Below are 14,192 nucleotides of genomic sequence, written 5' to 3' on the forward strand. Positions count from 1 at the left end.
TAGCGCTCTATCTGAAGTATGATTGGCAAAGATTTTCTCCCACTCTGTAGGCTCTTTCTTCGCATTGCTGATAGTTTTCTTTGCTGAGAGAAAGCTTTTTAGTTTGAATCTATCCCAGTTATTAATTCTTGCTTTTATTTCTTGTGCTATGGGAGTCCTGTTGAGGAAGTCTGGTCCTAAGCCGACATGTTGAAGCTCTGGACCTACTTTTTCTTCTATAAGATGCAAGGTCTCTGGTCTGATTCCGAGATCCTTAATCCATTTTGAGTTTAGTTTTGTGCATGGTGAGAGATATGGGTTTAGTTTCATTCTGTTGCATATGGATTTCCAATTCTCCCAGCACCATTTGTTGAAGAGGCTATCTTTTCTCCATTGCATATTTTTGGCCCCTTTGTCTAGTATGAGAAAATTGTATTTATTTGGGTTTGTGTCCGTGTCCTCTATTCTGTACCATTGATCCACCTATCTATTTTGGTACCAATACCATGCCGTTTTTGTGACTATTGCTTTGTAGTAGAGTTGAAGATCTGGTATTGCAATACCCCCTGCTTCACTCTTTCTGCCAAGGATTGCTTTAGTTATTCTGGGTTTTTTATTCTTCCAGAAGAATTTCATAATTGCTTGCTCTATTTCTGTAAGGTACATCATTGGGATTTTAATTGGAATTGCATTGAATCTGTATAGCAATTTTGGTAGTATAGCCATTTGGACAATATTAATTCTTCCTATCCAAGAACATGGGAGATCTTTCCATCTTCTAAGGTTTTCTTTAATTTCTTTCTTTAGTGTTCTGTAGTTCTCATTGTAGAGGTCTTTCACCTCTTTTGTGAGATTGATTACCAAGTATTTTATTTTTTTCGAAGCTATTGTGAATGGGGTAGTTTTCCTGATTTCTCTTTCTGAAGATTCATCCCTTATGTATAAAAATGCCTTAGATTTATGTGCATTGATCTTATATCCCGCTACTTTACTGAATTCACTTATGAGATCTAAACGTTTTCTGGTGGAATTTCCTGGTTCCTCTAAGTATACAATAATATCATCAGCAAATAGGGATAGTGTGAGTTCTTCTTTTCCTATTCGTATCCCTTTAATTTCTTTGGACTGTCTAATTGCTCTGGCTAGAGTTTCAAGGACGATATTGAATAGAAGTGGTGAAAGAGGGCATCCCTGCCTTGTTCCAGTTTTTAGAGGGAATGCTTTCAGTTTTTCACCATTTAGAATGATATTAGCCATGGGCTTAGCGTAGATGGCCTTTACAATGTTAAGGAATGTTCCCACTATCCCTATTTTTTCTAGTGTTTTGAGCATGAAGGGGTGCTGTATTTTATCAAATGCTTTCTCTGCATCTATCGAAATAATCATGTGATTCTTGACTTTAAGTCTATTGATATGGTGAATGACATTTATTGATTTCCTGATGTTGAACCAACCTTGCATCCCTGGGATGAAACCCACTTGATCATGGTGCACTATCTTTTTAATATGTTTTTGTATGCGATTTGCTAAAATTTTGTTCAGAATTTTTGCATCGATGTTCATTAAGGATATTGGTCTGAAATTTTCTTTCCTGGATGTGTCTCTGTCTGGTTTAGGTATCAGGGTAATATTGGCTTCGTAGAATGAGTTTGGGAGGGTTCCCTCCTCTTCTATTTTATGGAATACTTTGAGAAGTATTGGAATGAGCTCTTCTTTGAAGGTTTTCTAGAACTCGGCTGAGAACCCATCTGGTCCTGGACTTTTCTTTGTTGGTAGGCTATTGATGACTTCTATTTCATTACTTGAAATTGGTCTATTTAAATTGTGTATGTCATCCTCGTTCAGTTTAGTCAATTCATATGTCTCTAGAAACCTGTTGATGTCTTCAAAATTTTCTATTTTGTTGGAGTATAGATTTTCAAAATAGCTTCCAATTATGTTTTGTATTTCAGTCGTGTCTGTTGTGATATTTCCTTGTTCATTCCGAATTTTAGTGATTTGGGTTTTCTCTCGTCTTCTCTTTGTTAGTGTGGCTAAAGGTTTATCAATTTTGTTTATTTTTTCAAAGAACCAACTGTTTATTTTGTCAATTTTTGTATTGTTTCTTTTGTTTCAATTTCGTTGATTTCAGCTCTGAGTTTAACTATTTTCTGTCTTCTACTACTTTTGGTGTTGGTCTGTTCTTCCTTTTCTAGGGCTTTGAGCTGTAGTGTTAGGTCATTTATTTTTTGAGTTTTACTTCTTTTATTAAATGTGCTCCATGAAATAAATCTTCCTCTAAGTACTGCTTTCATAGTGTCCCAGAGATTTTGATATGATGTTTCTTTGTTCTCATTTACCTCTAAGAATTTTTTAATTTCCTTCCTAATATCTTCTGTTATCCATTCATCATATAATAGCATATTGTTTAATCTCCAGGTGTTGGAGTAGTTTCTGTTTTTTACTCTTTCATTTATTTCTAACTTCATTCCATTATGATCTGATAGAATACAAGGTAGTGTCTCTATCTTCTTGTATTTGCTGACATTAGCTTTGTGGCATAATATATGGTCTATTTTAGACAATATGTGCTGCTGAGAAGAAAGTGTATTCGCTCTTGGTTGGATGGTATGTTCTATAAATGTCTGTTAAGTCTAAATTATTGATTGTGTTATTGAGATCTATGGTTTCTTTGTTCAATTTTTGTTTGGAAGATCTGTCCAGTGGTGAGAGAGGCATGTTAAAATCACCTAGTATTATTGTGTTATGGTCTATTTGGTTTCTAAAATTGAGAAGGATTTGTTTAACATACATGGATGAGCCACTGTTTGGGGCATAGATGTTTATGATTGTTATATCTTGCTGATTTATGCTTCCCTTAAGCAGTATGAAATGTCCTTCTTTATCCCTTCTGACTAACATTGGCTTGAAGTTCACATTATCTGAAATGAGGATGGATACTCCAGCTTTTTTGCTGAGTCCATGTGCCTGGTATGTTTTTCCCCATCCTTTCACCTTTAGTCTATGCGTATCTCTTTCTATGAGGTGAGTATCTTGCAGGCAACATATTGTTGGATCTTTCTTTTTAATCCAATCTGCCAGTCTATGTCTTTTGATTGATGAATTCAGGTCATTAACATTCAGGGTTATTATTGAGATATGATTTGTATTCCCGGTCATTTGGTTCATATTTAAAATTTTATTTATTTATTTATTTATTTATTTATTTATTTATTTTTTGACACATCTTGGTTCCTCCTTTATTTGACAGTTCCTTTAGGGTAATTCCTCCCTTTGCTGATTTGCTTCTTTGTTTTTTATCTCTTCTTCATGGAATATTTTGCTGAGAATGTTCTGTAATGCTGGCTTTCTTTTTGTAAATTCTTTTAGCTTTTGTTTATCATGGAAGGATTTTATTTCATCGTCAAATTTGAAGGTAAGTTTTGCTGGGTATAAGATTCTTGGTTGGCATCCATTTTCTTTCAGAGCTTGAAAAATGTTGTTCCAGGCCCTTCTAGCTTTTAGGGTCTGGATTGAAAAATCTGCTGATATCCGTATTGGTTTCCCCCTGAATGTAATTTGGTTCTTTTCTCTCACAGCCTTTAAAATTCTGTCTTTATTTTGTATGTTAGGTATTTTCATTATAATGTGCCTTGGTGTGGGTCTGTTGTAATTTTGTGTATTTGGAGTCCTATAAGCCTCTTGAACTTGATTTTCCATTTCATTCTTCAGATTTGGGAAATTTTCTGATATTATTTCATTGAATAGATTATTCATTCCTTTGGTTTGTTTCTCTAAGCCTTCCTCAATCCCAATAATTCTCAAATTTGGCCTTTTCATGATGTCCCATAGTTCTTGCAGATTCTGTTCATGATTTCTTACCATCTTCTCTGTTTGTTCAACTTTGCTTTCGAGATTAAATATTTTGTCTTCATTATCTGAAGTTCTGTCTTCCAGGTGTTCTATCCTATTGGTTATGCTTTCTATGGAGTTCTTAATTTGGTTTATTGTTTCCTTCATTTCAAGGATTTCTGTTTGGTTTTTTTTCAATATCTCTAACTCTTTATTGAAATGATCTTTTGCTTCCTGTATTTGCTCTTTTAACTGTCGATTGGTGCTATCATTCAATGCCTGTATTTGCTCTTTCATCTCATCATTCAATGCCTGCATTTGCTCTTTCATCTCATCGTTTGCTTCCCTAATCATTTTAATTATGTACATTCTGAACTCCCTTTCTGTCATTTCTTCTGCCATGCTGTCGTTGGATTTTATTGATGTAACATCTAGATTTGTTTGGGGCATTTTCTTCCCTTGTTTTCTCATAATGTTCAGGAATCAGTGGGTCATTAAGATATTGCAGATTTCCTTTATTGACTTATAATGTCCCTGAAGATTGCTATTATATCCCCTCTTATCCTTCAGTAGCCTGCAGTCTTGGAGGAAGTTGATAATGCGGAGCTCCACAAAGAAGCTGCCTCTCTAGGGGTGGTGACGCTCAGGTGGTGTATATTCCCTGCTAGTGGGCAGAGGTCCCTCCACTTGTTGACCAATGGTCATCCAACGGGGAACTAGGCTGCGGGCTGAGGCAAGTCCTGTTTATGCCTGTGTCTCTGGTTTTACCGTCCCTATGGGAAAACCTCACCCGGCAGGGAAGACTCACTTGGTGGGGACGTCTTGCTGATCAGTTCCCCTCCTAGAGGTTCCCCTCAATCTACAACTACCGCCTGGGCTGGGCTGTCTTCCTCTGCAACGTTCCCAGGGGCCCAGACCTACCACCTGGGCCTGGGAGCCTCACCCTTCGCAGGCGAGTCTCCTTAGGCTGCCTCTCCCAAAGAATCTGCCCGCAGTCCTGGAAACTTCCCTCCGCCCCTAGGCGTGTCTCTGTGCGGCTCTTCCAGCAAGAAGCCACCTAGCTCCTGGGACCCTGCTCTGCACCTAATCGCCTGGCTATGCGGCCCCTCCTCTGAGTTACCACCTGGAGCCCCGTACAATAGCTCCGAGACCCAGAGACCCGCCACACACCTCCTCCACCGGACAGCCACCCGGTTTCCGATGCAATCACTAGGGGCCCAAGCAATTCACTTCGCGTCTCCTCCTCCTGCCAACCGCCCGTAGCCCTAGGCAGTCACTCCAAGTCCAAGTGACCCGCCCTGTTCCTCCTCCTCCTCCTCGGGGTAGCCCCCCGGGTGTTCAGGAGCGGTGGCTCCGAGACCAAGTGACCCACCACGCTCCTCCTCCAGGCAGGCCACCGGTGTTCAGGAGCGGTCGCTTTTAGTCCAATCAACTCAACACTCGCCTCCTCCTCTGGCAACCGCCTGTATCTCTGATGCAGTCACTCCCAGACCAAGCGTCCCGCCGCGCTTCTCCTCTTCCTCCGGGCAACCCCCCGGTGTTCAGAAGCGGTCGTTCTGAGTCTAAACAGCTCGCCTTGCAGCTCCTCCTCAGGCAGCCGCCCGGAGCCCTAGTGGTTGCTCCGAGTCCAAGCGCTGTGCTGAGCCGCCTCCTCTACGATGATCCCAGTTGTCCGTGTTTACCGCTCCAGCGGGGGGAGGGGCGTCTCGCCGAGCAACTCTACTTCACAAAGTTCCCTGCGTTCTGGGGCTACCGCCCCATCCGGGACGCCTCCCCAATGGGAGAGACTCACCCGGTGGCTTTGAGTTGGTTCCAAGTCTCTCACTATCTCCTCTTTTGAATCTTGTGTCCTGGAGCAACATGAAATGCAGCTGCCCTCTATTCCGCCATCTTGAAACCTCTTTTTTCGTGCCTCGCTTTTGCTGAGGTTGGCTTTGAGCTCTCGATCAGACTGCCTCAGCCTCCCAATTCACTGGGATTACAGGTGTGTGCCACCCCACCTGGCTGACTTGTTTAATTTTAAGGATGGGATTTTAATTTGGTCTTGATCCATCTTTTACTGCTCCTCCTCCTTTCTATGGTTGGAGAAATTTTAAATCCAGGATTAAAATTCCATTTGAAATCTCCAAATTTGCCTCTGAACATTAGATAGCAAAATAGAGCATCATATTTTCATATTTGTAAGTAGTTCCTATTTTTTTTAAACTCTGATGTTTGCTTCATGGATTGGCATGGTTCTCAAGCTTATTTAGAATTCTTGGTTCATTCCATGTCTGAAAAATAGGTATTTGATTTATTAGTTTGACCATATTTTCCTCCTAAAATCATCTTGAACCCATGGATGTATTCTTATGGTATCTTTCAAAGGTATTCTTCTAAAATCTTCCATTGCATATATGAAATGCAATGACATTTATGTTGCCATATTTAGTATAAATAGGTTAGAATACATATCATCATCATTTGAGATATTTTTTTATTAATAAAACTTAGTTAATTTCTCTAAATGGGAGAAAGGTGCAAGTTTTGTGGGGTGTGGAGGAAGGGGTAGAATAGAGGTACATTTAAGTTAGTAGAGAGGAGGGGTGGGGGCAATTAGGAAAGTTTGGAAAAGGGAGCTTTAAATCCTGAGGTCTGGAGCAGGGAAACTCTGCTCGTGTATTCAATCAGCAACGTGGATGTTACAGGAGGCACTACGATGATGAATTTGGAAGTGAAAAAAAAATAATGATGCCTATCTTCATGGAGTTTGCAGAGTAGTAAGAGAAGCAGGCATTAAACAAATGCTCATATAAATAAATATGCCCCTCCAAATTATGATTAAAATGTAGAATTAAATTATATGAGGGATACCTGTTTTAGAAGTGGGAGGAAGCTAGGGAAAACTTTTCTATTAAAGGAAGTTGTAGGCTGAGGCCTGAAAGATGACTTAGAGTTGGCTAACCTCAGAGCACCCCAGGTGCAGTGCTGGGGTGGAAAAGAACGTGGCTAATGCAGAGGGCAAGAGGTGAGGGAAGAGGCAGGCCCTGTGGGTCAGGGACTTGAAGTCTCTCCTTAGTGCCATGGGTGGCACCTAAGTGTTTACAGTGAGGAGTGGAGTAATGGGCTGTGTTTTTAAGATCACTCTGTCTAAATATGGTGGATGGAGGAGAACCAAGAGGAGAGATGTTGGGAAAATGCTAAAAATAATGACTGAGAGATATGAAATGCATATTGCCTAAATCTTCCATATCCACCAATCACTAGTGACTAAAACTTACCTCTTTGGGCTGAAATCTGAAAGCCTTCCCAGTGTGCTATGAGGGACAGAATAAACCATTATGGTGCATCACAATATGAATTCAGTGTTGCTTGGAGTTGCTCATGCAGAGCATGAGGGTGCAATCACTTTAGAAAGGTAACTTACTTCTGCTAGTTCAGACAAAAACTTTCTTCCTCCCTCTCTCAATCAATCTCTCTCTCTCTTTCTCTTTCTTTCTTTCTTTTACCAGTGATTAAACCCAGGGGTACTTAAACATTGAAACACATCCCCAGCCCTTTTTTATATTTTATTTAGAGACAGGGTCAATGCCCCTCAGGTAAGTGCTCCTGAGTTCAATTCCTATTAACACACATGCGCGTACACACACACACACACACACACACACACACACACAAAAGAAAAGAAAAAAGAAAAAAATCTGAGGCAAAAGAACAAAATGTTAAGGTGTGTAACAGAAATGAATGGTGAAATAATTGCATTGTGATTGTTGAATGATTTTCTATCCTTGTTTCTGTTACATGTGTCATAATAAAATCCTCTGAGATGTATCAGAAGGAAAGGTGCTGAGGACTGCCAGCACTGACGACTGCAGCTACAGACCAGGCACACATGTGAATCTGTCCCCAAAGTCCCCAAGACCCACTGCATTGTCTCCACCTAGATGACATGCAGTGGATGGTTACACCGAGTCCCTTTGTCTTTCTTTCTTTCTTTCTTTCTTTCTTTCTTTCTTTCTTTCTTTCTTTCTTTCTTTCTTTCTTTCTTTCTTTCTTTTTAATAAAAAAATTAATGGTTATCCACAGTAGTTGGACTCATCCTGACAAACTCACACATGCATGGAAATAGATTTCAGTTCATAATCCCTCCTTTTCCCTCTGACCCTTTTTCCTATATTCATTAATCACCTGTATGTCTTCTTCTGTGAAGTGTCTGTCCAGTTCCTTGGCCCATTTATTGATTGGGTTTTTTGCATTTTTGGTGTAAAGTTTTGTAAGTTCTTTATAAATTTTGCTCTAATTAGAATGGCTATTATCAAGAACACAAACAATAATAGATGTTGGTGTGGATGTGGGGAAAAAGGCACACTTTTACATTGCTGTTGGAATTTCAAATTGGTGCAAAACTCTGGAAAGCAGTGTGGAAAATTCTCAGAAAACTTGGAATGGACCCACCTTTTGACCCAGTTATCCCACTCCTAGGTTTATACCCAAAGGACTTAAAATCAGCATACTACAGTGATGCAGCGACATCAATGTTTATAGCAGCTCAATTCACAACAGCTAGATTGTGGGACCAATCTAGATGCCCTTAAACAGATGAATGGGTAAAGAAACTGTGGTATATATACACAACGAAATATTATTCAGTCATAAAGAAGAATAATATTATGGCATTTGCAAATAAATGGATGGAATTGGAGAATATCATGCTAAGTGAAATAAACAAAACCCCAAAAACCAAAGGCCGAATATTTTCCCTGCTAGGTGGATGATGATATATAATGGGCCGTAGGGAGTGAGAAGAATGGAGGAACTTTAGATTATGTAGAAGGAAATCAGAGGGAGGTGGGGTATGAAAAATGGTGGAATGAGACAGACATCATTACCCTATGTACATGTATGATTACATGAATGGTGTGAATCTGCATCATGTACAACCATACAAACCAAATGATGTATCCCATTTGTGTACAATGAATCAAAATGCAGTCTGTAAAAAATTAAAAAAAAAAAAATTTTAAAAACACTATAATTTTCTTAAATTTTCACTTGACAATTGACAGAATACCTGTTTTAAATTTTATTTTTTCAAAAAGACCATAAATTCCCATATTAAATATTACATGAATATAGTTGCAAAGAGCAACTTGGATATTTATTTTCTCAGTTCTCAGTCTTTTCAACCTGTCAATATAGTAAGTTAAATTGTTCTGTCTAAATAGCATTTTGTGGCAGATGATTATTCTAACAAGAATAAAGTCCTCATTTTATTTATCTATTGGATGGTGCTGGGGATTAAACCCAGGGCCTCGTGCATGCTAGGCAAGCACTCTACCACTAAGTTACATTCCCATCTCTGAAGTCCTCATTTTAAACAGGAAGGCCTAGATGTATCACCAGTCCTCAGAAACAGTCAGGACTGTGTTTCGATGCTTTTAATTACTTTTGATTACCAAACTGCTATGTCCATGCTAATTGCTAAATTCTGTGGGATCTCACTAAGATGAGATACAGCCAAGAATCAACAGTAAAGCTCCAAATCAGCAGAGGTGGTGCTTTTAACATCTTAAGCCATATTCAAGGCTGTATTACAGCTCTGATATTAAGTTGGTAGAGGCAAGAACCTTTCACTAATAATGACCTGAGTGGGGTGAAGGCAACTTGTCCTGATGTAGGAAGTTGACTTTCCTATTTCCCCTTTAGGTCACTTTCAACCCCAGAATGTCACACGATTCCTAGATTACTGTGGGCAAAATTAAGCTGAAGATTCAGTCACTCAGAATTAAAATGACATTTTCTTTCAGTTCACCTACATGGTAGAAACAAGGTTTATCTCTCTGTGTCCCACGCTTACCTTCATTACCTGGCCTGATGTCTTGATGCTGCTTATGGAGAGCCTTTCTATCACTTTTGAGCTTTCAAGGTGCTGGGTTTGTCCTCCTCAGACACCCACCCTTTGTCTTCTCATCCTACTTTTTCATGATTTTGTCTTATTTTTTTTAACTGATATATGAAAACACAAAAATTGCTTATATTAATGGGGTACCTGTGATGTTTGAATGTATCTATTGTGAAATGTTTACATTGGTCGAACCATATGTATTGCCTCAAATATTTATCATTTCTTTATGATGAAAGTTTATTCAAAAACTTTCTTCTAACCTTTCTGAGATATCTAGTACAATATCAAGAGTCTCCCTGTTGTGCAAACTGTAACTTAACACCCATCAACAGACCTCTGCCCATCCCTCCCTGTTCCTGTTCTCCCTAGTCTCTGGTGTCCATCATTATCTCTATGGGTTCAATTTCTTTAGATTTCACAAATAAGTGAGAGCATGTAATACTAGTCTTTCTGTGCCTGGCTTATTTCACTTAAAATATTACTCTCCAGTTCTAGTTTATGACTGAATGTGGTATAAGTACCACATTTTTTTTTCTCTCCTCATTAGTTGGTGGACACTTAGTCGTTTCCATTTCTCGGCTGTTGTGAATGGGTGGTGGTAGAGATGGGAACGCAGGTGCCTCTTCAACATACTGGTTTCATTTCCTGTGGACTTACATCCAAAGTGGGATTGCTGGATCATACAGTAGTTCAACATTTCATCTTTGGATACTCCATACTATTCTCCATAATAGCTTTGCAGAAGCTAATTTTACAGTTTAAAAAAAAAAAAAAAAGAGTGTTTGGGTAGAAACAACTTTAATTTTTTCTGAATTGAGTTGACTGATTTTAAAGCAAATCAGTAAATACTTCCTATGATTTTCCCACCAAAAGTGTGCAAGGTTACCCTTTTTCTCTACATTCTCCCTCTTTTCTTGGCTTTTAATTTGGATTTCAGTTGCACTGAGGATAAAAATATCTTTGTAGTATTTATTCACAGGATGGAACTAGTTAATTTTTCTTTGCATATTGGTTTCCACTGCTCTTGCTAATTTTTGTTTCATTATTTTGGTCTTAAACATATTGAGTTGAAAAACTATTGGAAAAACTTCCCCCAAAGCATTTCCTTTCCCCTCATCAGTGGGTGGAAAAGACCCTCGTTCTTATCAATAAAACAGCTTTCTGGCAAATTAGCAAATCCTGTTCTACTCCCACATTAAGGAAACCTGTAGGTTGCAGAGGATTCGAGATTCTGATTTCCTTCACTGCAGTCAGTCCTGGGAAGCAAAATTTTGAGACAGAAAGACATAGAGTCAGGCACAAAAAGAAAAGCCCAAACTGACAGAGGAAAGGAACAGGCAGGGACGAAGACTGAGAAAGATAACAAGAAGGGTAGAGTGGGGGCAGAGAGACTAAGCAGAAGGCAAGGAGGAGGGAGTGTGCTGGGAAAGAGAAAGTAAGAGAACATAGAGGGAGATGAGCAAGAGAGATGCAAGGAGGACTGTGATCATTTTTCAAATAGAAACATAGTATGTTTGAGAACCATCTAAATAACCTCTGCTGGCTGGGCATGGTAGCCCACACCTGTAATCCCAGTGGTTAGGGAAGCTGAGGCAGAAGGATTACAAGTTCAAATCTAGCCTCACAACTTAATGAGGCCCTAAGCAACTTAGTGAGACCCTGTGTCAAAAATAAGAAGGGCTGGAGAAGTGACTCAGTGGTATCTAAATAAATAAATAAATGACCTATGCTGTTAAATCAGTCCCCAAATACACAGATCTTTTGAACCCAAGTCTTCTGTGAGGGGAAAACAGCAGGAAGTGAGCTGGAGGTACCCATATGACAGGCAAGATTTCCCTGCCAGGCATGAGATGAATTCAGCTGAAGTTTATAATCAGTAAATGATCAGAATAAATGCTTTGAAATCACCTGCCAAGACATCAAACCCATGTTAACCACCCAAAGAACCTTCCAAAGCAATGCTATTTTAGAAAGCATGTTAATGAAATTGGGTGTGATGAAACGGAAGCGATTCTCTTGTTTGGTTTTATTAAAATGAGTCCATCTTGTGAAATGGATCCATTTCCCATTTCTCAACATCTTATCAGAGGATGCCATTGCAGTGGGGACCAAGTGCTCCCTTTCCAATTTAATGGGAAATCAAAAGTGCAGAGCCACCTGCACAGACAAAAACCAACAACTCTGAAGGATGACCCTTCAGTGGAAATGCATTATGGGGCAGGCCATGTGTTTTCCTGGGACTCACATTTTAACCCTAGTGTCGTTCCCTGTACTTTATCTCAGTAAGATCCTGGCTTATGCTGTTCTCTACCCAGTATCAGCAGTGGGCAAATAATAATTGTCAGAGCTCAGATTTCTCTAAGACCTCATCTTCTCAGAGTGGATATTATAGGTGTAAAGACCAGTGAAGTTGGTAATGAAATAGCAAGTATTCCTTTAGGATTTTGATGTCAGAGAAAGGAACTCATTGTCTCCATTGCCAAGAAGCTGTCAAATCTGCTTTAATTATGATAAATAACATACACATACCTGAGAAGGTTTTTTTTTTCCTCTTGCTCATGCTGACTTTCTTAAAATGCCTCTTTGCTAAATATTATCTCAGGAGCCAATGCAACTAGCTTTAGGGACGGACTGGGACAGTGTTGCTATGTGCAATGGTGTTTATAAAACATTTCTGCTTGGCTGAATTCATCAGGCTCCAACATCTCTCCGTGTGTAATTACTTTTCTTTGCAGTTGCTAATTTTAAGATGAAAAAAGAAGATTTGGGGTAGACAGTTTTAATCTTTTCAGAATTGAGCAGACTGATTTTAAAGCAGATCAATAAATATTTCCTATCATTTGCTCTCCAAGAGAAAGGAAATCACCATGTTTTTGAAGTGGGCAGGTGGGCAGGCTTTTTTTTTTTTTTTTTTTTTTTTTTACTTAGAGGAAAAGAAAATGGGGAATAATTATGATATTGATGTAAGAGTTGAGAAAGAAGCATGTATTAATTGTGAATTGCAGCTAAATCAGTATAATAGAGCTATCTTGATAGTTATAGTTTAGTAAACAATCTCAGTCACTGAAAATCACACACACACACACACACACACACACACACACCAAACAAAACTGGGGATCAGTTATGGTGCAATGCTATGATGCCCAGTTAGCTCTGCATTATTTAGACACAAAGCGATTTTCCAAAATACGTGTATTTGAAGAGGACATTATAAAGAAGTATGAATTTTGCACAGATTTTGGCCCTCTTTAAAATCTAGACATATCTTTTGCTTATTCTTGTTAACAGTCCCAGAGTGTTTTATATTTGCAGTGTTTTACTCTGGTTTTGCTAGTTATTCCCAATGCTAATACACACCTGACCTCATTCTATTGTTTAGGTAAAGTTAACAGGCCTCAGAATTCAGTGAGTTGATGGCTTCATCTCTGGCTTAATTAGACAGTTTAAGCTCTAATTGGCTGGTGTTAAGACAATCAATCAGTGAGAGGGTTGCACATACACTCACTGGGAATTGTGGGAGCAATTGATCTAGTCAGCACCAGACACTTCAGCAGAAATCACTTATTCTGAGCAGAACTACACGTTGCAGAGGGCTCTGGCAGCGGGTGTCTATGAATTCCTGGTGAAGTGCTGTGGCAGTTCAACCCTTTCTGTGTGCAGAGTTTGAGGAAAAGCAGATTGCCCCATCTCTTGTGTTGCAGAAGGAAAACATGTTAGAATTAAGTGTATTTGCTCACCAAGATGAAGAGGTGACTGTCAACTAGAACAAAATCTGCCTTTTGGAAAGGGAAGCAAAAGTAAACTGGAAGGCCCAGGTATAATGAGACTGTTGTGTGGTCAAGCGAAGATCTGGAAATGTAGGTATTGGAAGAAGCACAGACCCACACATTCTGAATCCACTGGGTTGTGAGTTCCTTGAAGGAAGGACTGGGTCTCGTCTATCTTTGTATCTCTTATAGTGTCTATCCCTGGGCCTCACGTGCCCCATTAACAGAATGAATACAGGAAACACTTGTTCTCAGAGTAACTAAGCCACGCTCAGAATGTGAATTTCTTTACCACTTAGTATATGTCATTGAATGGTCATTTATCTTGTTCTTTAAACTTGGTCCTAAACAATGTCCCTGAGTCAACCTGCTCCCACTGGGAATATGCACAAGAATGTCCTTGTATCATTCTGTATACACAGGTTGATTCTCAGGATACCCACCTTGAAGGGATTGGACTAATTTAGTGGCATGAATTCTGATATGTGTAAAAAGAAATGCCATCCACTGACACAATACAGATGAATTTTGAAGATTGATAATGTCTACATGTAGCTTCATTATGTCTTCTCTATGCTTCTGCAAATGTTTAAAAATGTTGAATAGGGGCTGGAATCAGTGGTAGAGCCCTTGCCTTGCACATGTGAGGCACTGGGTTTGATCCTCAGCACCATATAAAATGAATAAATAAAATAAGGTATTGTGTCCATCTACAACTAAAAATATTT

The 14,192-nt window shown here is 39.2% G+C and overlaps 1 non-coding gene across 1 annotated transcript; it reads right to left on the minus strand.

Annotated features, from left to right (window-relative positions):
- Positions 1 to 9,071: 9,071 nt before the first annotated feature.
- Positions 9,072 to 9,144, minus strand: Trnaa-agc (transfer RNA alanine (anticodon AGC)). The gene has a single exon. It is a non-coding gene; the product is annotated as a tRNA-Ala (tRNA).
- Between the last annotated feature and the right edge of the window lie 5,048 nt (positions 9,145 to 14,192).

Source organism: Sciurus carolinensis, chromosome 2 (assembly GCF_902686445.1).
Source record: "Sciurus carolinensis chromosome 2, mSciCar1.2, whole genome shotgun sequence".
Lineage (NCBI taxonomy): Eukaryota > Metazoa > Chordata > Mammalia > Rodentia > Sciuridae > Sciurus > Sciurus carolinensis.